Source organism: Oculina patagonica, chromosome 4 (genome assembly GCF_052425735.1).
Source record: "Oculina patagonica isolate OP01 chromosome 4, crgOcupat, whole genome shotgun sequence".
Lineage (NCBI taxonomy): Eukaryota > Metazoa > Cnidaria > Anthozoa > Scleractinia > Oculinidae > Oculina > Oculina patagonica.
The window spans coordinates 4799768-4810877 of NC_135761.1; positions in this window are offsets into that span (position 1 = coordinate 4799768).

Here is an 11110-nt window from a genome sequence, read left to right on the forward strand (position 1 = left end):
AGACCCACTATGCTGACTACATGTATGATGCTTCATTGAGCCGTTTTCAAAATAGTTTCAGTTATATTAAATGATGCTTTACAAGCAGCACCGCACTTCTAGTATTTAGTGCATTGTTCAGTGAAGGCTTAGTGGATTTTTTGATTTATAAGTCCAGCAGACTCAGTACAGGCATAAACGTAGAGAAATCGAAAGACTTTCTTGCATTTTTCGCCGGCTGGCTATATGAAAGACTTGTGAATTGCATGTAATTTTCATTCCAATACTGTAAGTTGATTTTACTGTTCATTAAGACTCAGTACAGGCAGGAACAATAAAAATAAAGCTGTGTTCCGAAGGGAATGGTAATCTTTTGCATTCGTGATGAACCATAAATTGAGACTTCAATCGACCAACTTAATAAACTGAGTACCTCAGCCGAGTTCCTAGTCAAAAATACCTGTGCCAGCAGGCCTGCCTTAAAAAATCGTTAAATTTGGTGTTATCCTCAATGTGAAACCAAACTTTCATCGATTCTTGAGGCACAAAATCGTATGATATCCTCACTGAAACGCCCACCATTTTTGTTTACATAACATTAAAAATGGCGTCGAAATGGTACAGAAACGCAGAACGAGAAATCCTTGAATTGTTTCCATTGCGTTCAGAGGACATCCACGAGATCACAGGATAACCACCAGATAAGGAAGCATTCCCCCTCTTCGAAAGCATTAAGTCCTTTTCGGACGCTAATAGCGGTTTTTGCGGTTTTTAGAGCCGTTAACAGACCAAAAACCACGAATGCTACAGGAGCGAAACTCCGTGGTCAAATTCAGATGATCCCACTTCTGCCTGATTAGTGCCTTGAGTCTGAGCTGCTCTCTGCAGTAAAGACTTTTCTAATGCAGTGGAATTTAGATTTCTAAAACCCTCCATTTTTCGAAGTTTCCGATCACTAAAACCAAAAGTCGTTTTTCTTAGATTAGCCCTCATTCAGTCAAACACTATAGTTTTACCCTCGATTTTTTCGAACTCCCCGATTTCTCGAACTAGTTTTCGTTTCCCTTAGACAGTAGACTCGAGAAATTGGCATTCCACTGTATTCAAAACCAAGATCGTATTCTTAGAAATGCACAAGTCACGTGCAGGCTCACGTGCGGATGACACCTTTGGATAGACTTGACAGACTTGAAGCACATGTCTATCAAAAGATTTGTTTTCGTTTGTTTTTTTTATTATTCTCGTTCCTGTGTTTCTTTTGCAACGAAACAAATAACTGTTTTTGTCTCTGTTTTTGGAACAATGGCTACAAAGGAACGATCAGGGTAATCCTGTTTAGATGTAATGTTCTATCACAATCCGAGGATATAACCTAACCGAAGAGTACATTCGATACTGCTAAGTAACTTATCACCACAGTTATAACCATTTTCTTTTTACATTTTTTTTACGTTAAAAAACGCAAAGATTAAGGGGTTATTTTCTCGGGTGACACGTCACTTTGGAAATATACTGTTGAATTTTTAAATGAATATTGTATTTGAAAGTTTTCAACAAGTTGTTCACGGCTCAGAGAATCCAAAAAAAGCCTTGTGTTGTCACCGCAAAACAAAACAAAAAAGAAAAGAAAAGAAAGAAAAAGAAATCGGCAAATACCGCAATACCGTGAAAAAAATCGAAAAAACCCTCAATGTCATGGTTAGCCTGCAGAACTGGCACCAGCGGTTTTGTTATCGAGAGGGCAAAATTAAAGGAGTGGCAAGAACAAGCGGTGGGACTAGGCCTTTCTCGATTATGCTAGTAAAATGATTTATCTACTAGAAATTCTCGCAAAAGCCAAAAAAAATTTTTATTTTTTAAAAAAAATTAAAAAAAAAGAAAAAAATATTTTATATAAAAAAAAAAAAAAAAAAAAAAAAAAAAAAAAAAAAAAAAAAAAAAAAAAAAAAAAAAAAAAAAAAAAAAAAAAAAAAAAAAAAAAAAAAAAAAAAAAAAAAAAAAAAAAAAAAAAAAAAAAAAAAAAAAAAAAAAAAAAAAAAAAAAAAAAAAAAAAAAAAAAAAAAAAAAAAAAAAAAAAAAAAAAAAAAAAAAAAAAAAAAAAAAAAGGTGGGACCGTAGAAATTAACTTTTAACTGGTTGTTATCGTAGAGTAAAATTACTTGCAATCATTTACTGCCACGTTACATGTTAACTCGTGTGACAGGATGACGCTGTTTTAGCTTGTTTTCGAGACGACCAGAAACCCGAAAATGATCGGAAAAACGTGAAGAATAAGCTTTAATACTGACTGTTGTCCAGGAAAACGTTGAGAAAACGACGCATCCCGCAGGTTTGGAGAATACCGCAATTCAACCTAAAATTACCGAAATAGCGTATGAAAAATTGGCCAATACCGCAAACCCCAATGTCCCACTCAATAAAGAATTTTTCCACAGCTTTTGCATACCATATACAATTAATCCTGCCTCACGCGACCTTTCGTGCACGCCACCTGAGTGAGTGAAAAGCGAAACACTTACGGCAAGGCACGTAGTCGGACTCCAGGTACACCTAAAGTGGAGAAAGATTTTGGAAGAATTTTTTTATAGCAACTCACTCTCTCTACAGGTAAGACTTCATTCAAACATAAAGCGAGCCGAGCGCCAACGGGCGCATAATAATGATACGGGCACATTTCATTTTTTTTTTTCCTTAGAAAATTTTATACATTTTTAGTTTGTTGGAATTGGAAAAGAGCCAGTACAGCAATCTTCGAAAGCAATTTCCGCTCAATCAAGTCCGCTTGATGGTTAACAAGACTTATATGTATAACACGAACAAAGATTACAGAGAAAATTTCAATGTCTGTTTTATTTTCCGCATGGCGTTTTAACTTTGGTCTTCAAAGCATGTGGCAACACGGATACAAGCCCATTTGCAGCGGTTGTGCATGTGAAACATGTAGTGTTTGATCAATATGAAGTTAGCCCTTGGTTGTGTTTTTCTTTGTAAGGTGGCGAAATTCTTTAACAAGCAAAGTACAGCAGAGAGGTTAAGCGCTTAGCGCTAAAGCTGAGGCAGGAAAATTAAAATGATTTATTAGTTTCTTATGATTTAGCACGAACTCGAGCGAGCGGATATGTGCCCATAGCATTACAGTAAACACCCGCGTGTAAGAACCTACAATTTTCTAGGTTTGGCAAAATAGGTTCTTGTATTTGGGGGTAGTTATTGGTAATTTAGGCTAAGTAGGTTCTTAATAAGGTTCTTAATTTCCAAGGAGGAGCCATAGTTTTTGATTGTACGAGAAGAAAAAAAATGGGTTTGGTCCTTCATTATACAGCATTTATTCATAACTGTATTGCTTCAAGCCTCCTGCAAGGTCCAAAGAAGACAATTACAGTCTATGTGAATCTGTCTTTTCTTTATTTGTAAATACAGTTTGGGATGTTCTGTTAAAAATGTTCATAAAAATTTTCTATAACCCACATATAAGAACCTGCTGAAATTTGCTTGGCTAAACAGGTTCTTATATTTTGGGGTATTAAAATGGAAAATTTCTGCCAGCAGGTTCTTAAACCACTAGGTTCTTACACGCGGGTGTTTACTGTATCCTACTAGTGGGGAAAACTGCAGTTGGATTCACTCACACGAATGACTTTGTATATAGAAAACAGGAAATTGCAATATATATATTTGTAGTTTTCTATTTGTATACACTGGACAACACGGAAAATTATTTTGTTACTTCAAGGAAAAGTTTTCGTGGCGTATTACACAAAATGAGTGAACCAGTTTATTCGAATGGTGCAAACCAAAATTCATAAGCCATTTGGCATTGCTGGCAGATTAAAGCCAACAAAGTCCTGTTTCCTTTGCTTGTAAAGGCGCTCCGGCTCGCATCGTGTTGAAATACAGACATAACAGCCAGATACGTTAAGTCGAGAGAGAAGAAATTTTTCCTTTGATTATCTGATTCCTTCCGTATTCTGTCATGGTGCTAACTAGTAATATTTTTGCTGCTTTCCTTCCTAAGAGAGAGATTTTAGTCAACAAGGCCATTCATTCAGTTACCGTCTACTTCTACAATTTATGATAAATCGTTTAGATGAGGTTTCTGTGACACGATGGAATCTCCGACAAACCTTGGTTCACTTGCAAGGTAATGAGCACAAGTGTAAGCATGAACCGTGAGCACAGCGAAGATAGCAGCGGTATAAACATAAAGTAAGCACAAACCGAAGAACGGACAGTTTTGTCACGAGCGATATAAACACAAGCATAAGCTATGGAGAAAAGCAATCACACTGATATCGCAAGCAGAACAAACAGACTCATCCTACTAATGTTATCCATAAGGATAATAAGAAAAAGATAGAAATAAATACACAGTTAATTTAATGCATTAAGAAAACTTCAATATTTTTTCCAATTTTTACACATTTTTTTACCTTACTTTCAGTTGTGACAAATCAATTTAGTCTCGATTTGTGAAACCATTTACCAACAACCTGGTCATTGGAAGCCTGAATGTAAACAGTCTGGCCGGAAAATTCAGCGAGATCCTCGAATGGGTCGAGGCTTTCGACATCCTATGTATTCAGGAAACAAAGATAGACCGGTCATTCCCTGACTCTCAATTTGCCATAAAAGGTTACGATGTCTACCGCAGGGACAGAAAGAAAGGCGGTGGAGGCATTATATTGTATATCCGAAAGTGTTTACCGTCTTACCGAATACGAATGAAATGCCAAGAAGTAGAGGGTATTCTTGTGGATATCCAGGCGGGTAAACAACATATTTCGCTACTATGTGCCTATAAACCACCGTCAGTATGCAATGTTAATTTCACAAACGAAATGCATGCGTTTCTAGATGTAGCGATGTCGAACCAAACAAACGTGTTTTGTTTGGGTGATTTGAACTGTGACATTCTTCACCCTTCAGACAATGGAAAAGAGGGACGAGCTTGGCTAGACATATGCGATGTTTACGATCTGGAGAATTCGATTAAGGAACCGACCAGAATTTCTCGTACCAAGGAGTCATGTTTAGATGTTATTGCAACGAATGCTCCAGCATTTGCATTACATGCGGGCACACTGGAGTTAGGCCTGAGCGATCACAAATTGGTCTACGCAGTGCTTAATAAGAAGGTGATGAAGCCGAAGGTAGCTTTCACAAAGAGCAGGTGTTTCAAGAACTTCGACGAGGAGGCTTTTAACAATGACCTAGAGCGCGTGCCGTTTGACGTTGCATACCTTTTTGACGACGTGAGTGATATCTGTTGGGCTTTTGAGAAAATGTATACAAACGTATTGGATGACCACGCACCTCTTAGGAAGACAAAGCTGAGAGCTAGGTGCCTCTGAACAATCAAAGTTCATTACTCCAGAAATAAGATCAGCTATGCGTAAAAGAAATGCTCTTAAACGCAAATACTACAAAACAAGGGCAGCCGTTGACTGGGAGGCGTACAGGTGTCTTAGGAACCGCGTGGTTGCCATGCGTCGTAAATCCATCATCGAACACTTCAAACGCCTGTGTAACCTGAGCGCGGGAAACCCGAGGGATTTCTGGAGTTCATTGCGGCCTTTTATGAATTCGAGGCATCGCTCGCCAAATGAGCTAATTACTCTCAAAGAAGAACAAGGAGTTATCAAAGATCAAAATCAGGTGGCACAAACATTTAATGCATATTTCAGTAATATCACAGGGGACTTGATCGAAAACAAGCATACCGCTTTCAAAGAACAATCGCACGTATGCAGATTCCCATCGAGCAAGAATGGTAAGACAACAAGCACGTTCTCATTCAAGCCGACGAATTACCACACAGTGAAAGCAGTGTTGGAGAATATTAAGCCGAACAAAGCTCAAGGATACGACCTGATTCCTCCGAGAGCGGTTAAGGCATCTTCTAGGTCCATTGCAATGCCCTTCTGCAAACTAATTAAGTGTCATTGTCAGTAAGAACCGGGCAAGCTCCACGGATCGAGGTGCCCGATCCCCTTCAAACTTTCAGCGTTTTCTCTATCGGATATGATTACGATCAGTGCTATTCTAGTAAAATAAAATAAATTTTCGGATTTGACCACCCCCTAGTTTTTGGAGCAAATTAAGAAGAAGATTATTCAACTTCCACGGCAATTTACTAACGCAGATAACCGATCATTTTACGACTGACGTATTGTCCGGCATATAAACAACTCATCTGTATATAAGATGGATAAAAAGCACGGCTCGACCCAATAGCATTAGATGCAAGGCAATTTTGCATAAAGCCAAGTTCTCAGAAGTGCGGCAGTCTCCGAACCAATATCTTTATGAGTCCCCATAGCTAAATAAATCCGCAACTCTCAGCACCCACCCACAAATGAATATAGAATCACGTTTAGAGCTAAAAGGACAAGTAGTAAAAGACCACAACTACCACAGGCAACAGAGCATATCAAGGCGGCCCCGGAAAGCAGGGGCGGCGCAACGAAGAAAGAGAGGGAGAGACGAGCCAAGAGACACGCGCAGGAGAAGAAGGAGAAGAGAGGGACGCGAGCCCCCCCACCCCCACACATCCCACACCCGAGAAGCAAGCCGAGCAGAAGAAAGAAGAGAGAGAAAAAACCGCACAAACAGGCCACCGACCCAGATCTCGTGACCCCAGCCCCCCGCCCCTGCGAGATCATGCTGCTGCTCGCCGCCCTCCAGGTAGGTGAGCTGACCATCCCGGCACAGGCGCCCATCACGCGACGCCGACAAAAAAGAGCCGGCCAAGAAGAAAAAAGAAAGCAGAGAGAGCACCGCCCACAAGCGAAATGAAAAAATACTGACCCACCCAGAAAGGTAAAGAAAAGGGACCGTCGCGCACAGTGACACTAAGCACGGTAAAAGGAGCCCAAACGCAGGGAAGAGAAGAACGACAAAAACCCCCACCAAAAAGGGCCTGAAGGCAGCTCAATATTGAAGCCAAAAAAGAACTTAGCTGGTTAAATTGACTACATAGCGATAATTGATTCGGCTTCTTGGCCCCTGGCACGGCGCAAACACGCAGCTCGCTAGGGTTCTCATTCCTTCCATTTTTCTAACTCCAGGTTATCAAGAAATGAATATTAACGAAAATAATTTTCGCAGGAGTTTCTCAGATACCCTTTTACATTTTTGCGTTCAGCCGGCGTGACGTCAAAGAAACAGAAGAAAACAAAGCACATCTTTGTTGATAAGTAATATGGGCGAGATTTAAGACGCACAAAGACGAAGGACGAAAAGAAGCCCAAAAGTTAAGAGTATCGTAGAAGCCCAGCAAAAATCGCGGCCCATCCACCCAAATGGGCCCACGCAAGAAGAAATAAATAAGAACGATTCAAGCAGAACACAAGAGATCACGGATTAAAGTGAAGAAGACCCGAAAGAAACCAAAACAAAATACGCATCGAAAGTAAATTTAACCTCCGCGCATCCGCCGTGATTTTAACAGTCGATAACGCTTCTTCAATGTTTCTTTGTGTTGTGTTACAATTGAGGAAACGCACCACGGGAAAACTTGAAAAAAGGCAAATATAAAATTCTAGTGGAGTCCACTCGGGAAGAATTGACAACCGCCATGTTGTTACGTCACGCTATTGTTCCACATTTCAAAATTGACATAAATTGGAGATTCTGTCGAACACACAGGTATTAAAACAATAATAACAACTAAAATAGCGATCGCAACAATGGTCACGACAAAGTCATCAACATCGTGTCGTGACAATCGCCATTTTCTTCTTCCTCCTCCTCCTCCTCCTCCTCATCGTTATCATCATCATCATCATCATCATCATCATCATCATCATCATCACATAATCATCATCATCATCATAATCATCATCATCACCATCTTCTTTTCTTGCATATCAACATTTTACCATATGTACATTTTAATTATTGATTTGCAGGGAGCCCCCAGTAGTATAATTTAGCCTCCAAAATGGTAAAAAGGAGGAAGGGGAGGAAAAATCCGAGGGTTCGAAACGCTTTTCCTTCCAGACCTCACGCCGGCTACCCACGTAACTTTTTTGTTCCAGACCTCCTATTAGTAGAACAGTTTTAGATTAATCATAGGATAGAATGCAGAGACATCATATTATTAATTATTTAAAATCAGCGAAGTGGAAATTTGAATGAAAGCGCCCCAAGAATACGACAAGAAAGAGCCTTAATCGGCCCAGTAGAGAATTTATTCATTTGCCATTGAGATCTCTTTAATATATATAATAAAATTCGATCTCTGAACCCACAGCAGAGTACATTATCCCCCTACCTCCCTGACCCACTAACCCTCCCATCAAAAGATAAGTTTCCCTAACAATTGGCTCCCTCCCAAGTGGATATTCGAATAAATATAGAAGTAGCCAGCAACAAATATATAGTTCCAACTATGCATGTATTTTAGTACGCCTACCCAGTTCCTTCTTTATCTTTCCCGCGGTCCTCGAGGATAGAGATACTTTTGTACAGTTTCAGTAATTTATCTAGGAAAAAAGGAAGTTTTTAATGCCCAGCGAGGGACTTTAATGAGCCTAGCTGACACCCAGGTTATAAGACGTGAGAGATAGAAGCTAGTTATAGATAGAGGAGGAGGAGGAGGAGGAGGGGAGGACGTTCTTATTTAAAGATAGTCACAGTACAATTGATTTGCCCCAAACTAAATATTAGTGTTTTTAGTTAGCTTTCCCTTTATTTAGTATGAAACAAACGAGAATAGGGGAGAAAAAGAGAATAAAAAAAAAAAAACTGAGAACGTGTAAAAAAAATTATAAAGAAAAGTATTGGAAAAAAAAATAAAATAAAGTTCACAGAGGATTTTGACTTGCCAAATGAGAGTTGGGATTTTTAGATATGGACGGACTCATAAAAGATATGTTTGGTTTAAAAGAGACGCGATTGGAGAAAATGGGCTTAAAATTGCCAAAAATTGCCTTCACTGATAACCAAAAAATGCTCATATTTGGAGTCGAGCCAAAGTAAAGTTTTATCAAAATCGTTTATATTACAGAGAGTTGTTTATATGCCGGACGATACGTAACAGTCGTAAAAATGATAAGGTTATCTGACGTTAGTAAAATTAGCGTGGAAGTTGACATAAATTTGCCACCGTTCTTGCTTAATTTGCTCCAAAAACTAGGGGTGGTCAAAATCCGAAGGATTTTTTTATTTTACTAAGAATAGCACCGATCGTAATCATATCCGATAGAGAAAAAACGCTGAAAGTTTGAAGGGGATCGGGCAACCTCGATCCGTGGAGCTTGCCCGGTTCTTACTGACAATGACACTTAATACTATCATTAGTAGGTCGCAAGTACCTGACACCTGGAAGCACGGTCAAATCACGCCACTCCACAAGAAAGACAGCGTCTTGGATAAAAAGAACTTTAGACCGGTGACTGTCTTACCTGTTTTTGGTAAAGTGTTTGAGAGGCTAATACACATGCAAATGACGGAACACTTTGAGCCCATTTTTCACGATTCTGTTTTTGCTTATCGCAAATATCACGGATGTCCTTCAGCACTATTAACGCTAACAGAGCATTGGAAAGAGGAACTGGATAAACGCAATGCGATTGCTGCGATAGCAATTGATCTAAGCAAGGCATTTGACTGCCTGCCACATGAACTGATCTTGGAGAAGCTTAAGTTCTATGGCATGGAGGACAAAGCAGTTGCCCTTTTGTACAGCTATCTATCATCCAGGTATCAGCGAGTGAAGCTGGGCGACACCTTTTCAGACTGGACAGGTGTGGCGGCTGGGGTCCCGCAGGGATCTATTCTGGGACCACTGTTATTTAACATTTTTATGAATGATTTAAACTTTGCTATTGAAAGGTGCAAGTTCATGAATTACGCAGATGATACGAAGATTCACACCTCGGATCCAAACCCACAAGTTGTCGAGGAGGATATCAATAGGGACTTAGCAAACACGCTGCATTGGTTCCAGCAAAATGGGATGAAAGCGAATCCTGAAAAGTACCAGGCTCTTGTGCTGGGAAACAGTGATTATGATATGAACATTAAATGTGTGGATAAAAGAATTCCCATTTCTAAAGAAATCAAATTATTAGGTGTTACACTAGATAACAGGCTCAAGTTTGATGCCCACATCGCGGATATTTGTCGTAAAGTAGGAGGACAAGTGAATGCCCTGAATAGGCTAAAAAATATTCTACCTTGTAAGACCAAAGAAGCACTCTACCGCGCCTTTATTTTCCCTTATTTTACTTATTGCAGCCAAGTCTGGCACCACTGCGGGACCAGAAACGCTAACAAGCTAGAAAAAGTTAACGAGCGTGCACTTAGATTAATTTATAAAGATAATTCTACATCATATCAGACTTTGTTAGAGTGGATAGGTCTTAACAACACTTTAGAAACCCGTAGGATACAGGACATGTTAATTACCATAAACAGCTGTTTTCAGGGTAGAGCCCCTGTAAAAATTGGACGTCTCATAAATGTGAGAAGGAGCAGTTACAATTTGCGAGGTGCAAATGTCTTGACATTACCTAAGGCAAATAGTACCAAATACGGACTTAAACGTTTCAGTTATTTCGCCGCAAAGCAATGGAACGGACTTCCCGAGAACATACGCTACCTAGCTGGCACCAAAGATTTTATACGCAACATTCGAAATTTAACGTTTTAAATTGTAAGTTTTTATTTTTTAGGACTTTTTATAGCGATGTTAATCAATCAAGGGTGTTTTAATTTTTTATATTTTTAATCATGTTAATTATATTATCAATAGTAGCTAGCATTTTTATATTGTATATATTTTAATTAATTTAGATTTTAGTTTTTAATTTCGTGAAATAACTGTAAACTAGCCGTAAAGCTAAGATTATTTCACGCTAATAAAGTATCTATCTATCTATCATCTATCCGCGGAGGCTTCACTCGATCGTTCAACTGAAAGCCCTCGGCTAAATTTTCCAGAGATTTTTCAATCGTTTTCTCATCCAGATATTCTTGAATTACTCCCTCAGCAATTTTTGGGATTTTCTTGTCTTCCTCTCTTCTTTGCAACACACTTACTGCATCAGTTCCTGGTTGTAAAAACGATACGACCCTTGAACTGTTAATCACCCTTGTAACAATGCGCTCGCTCTTAAGACGTCAC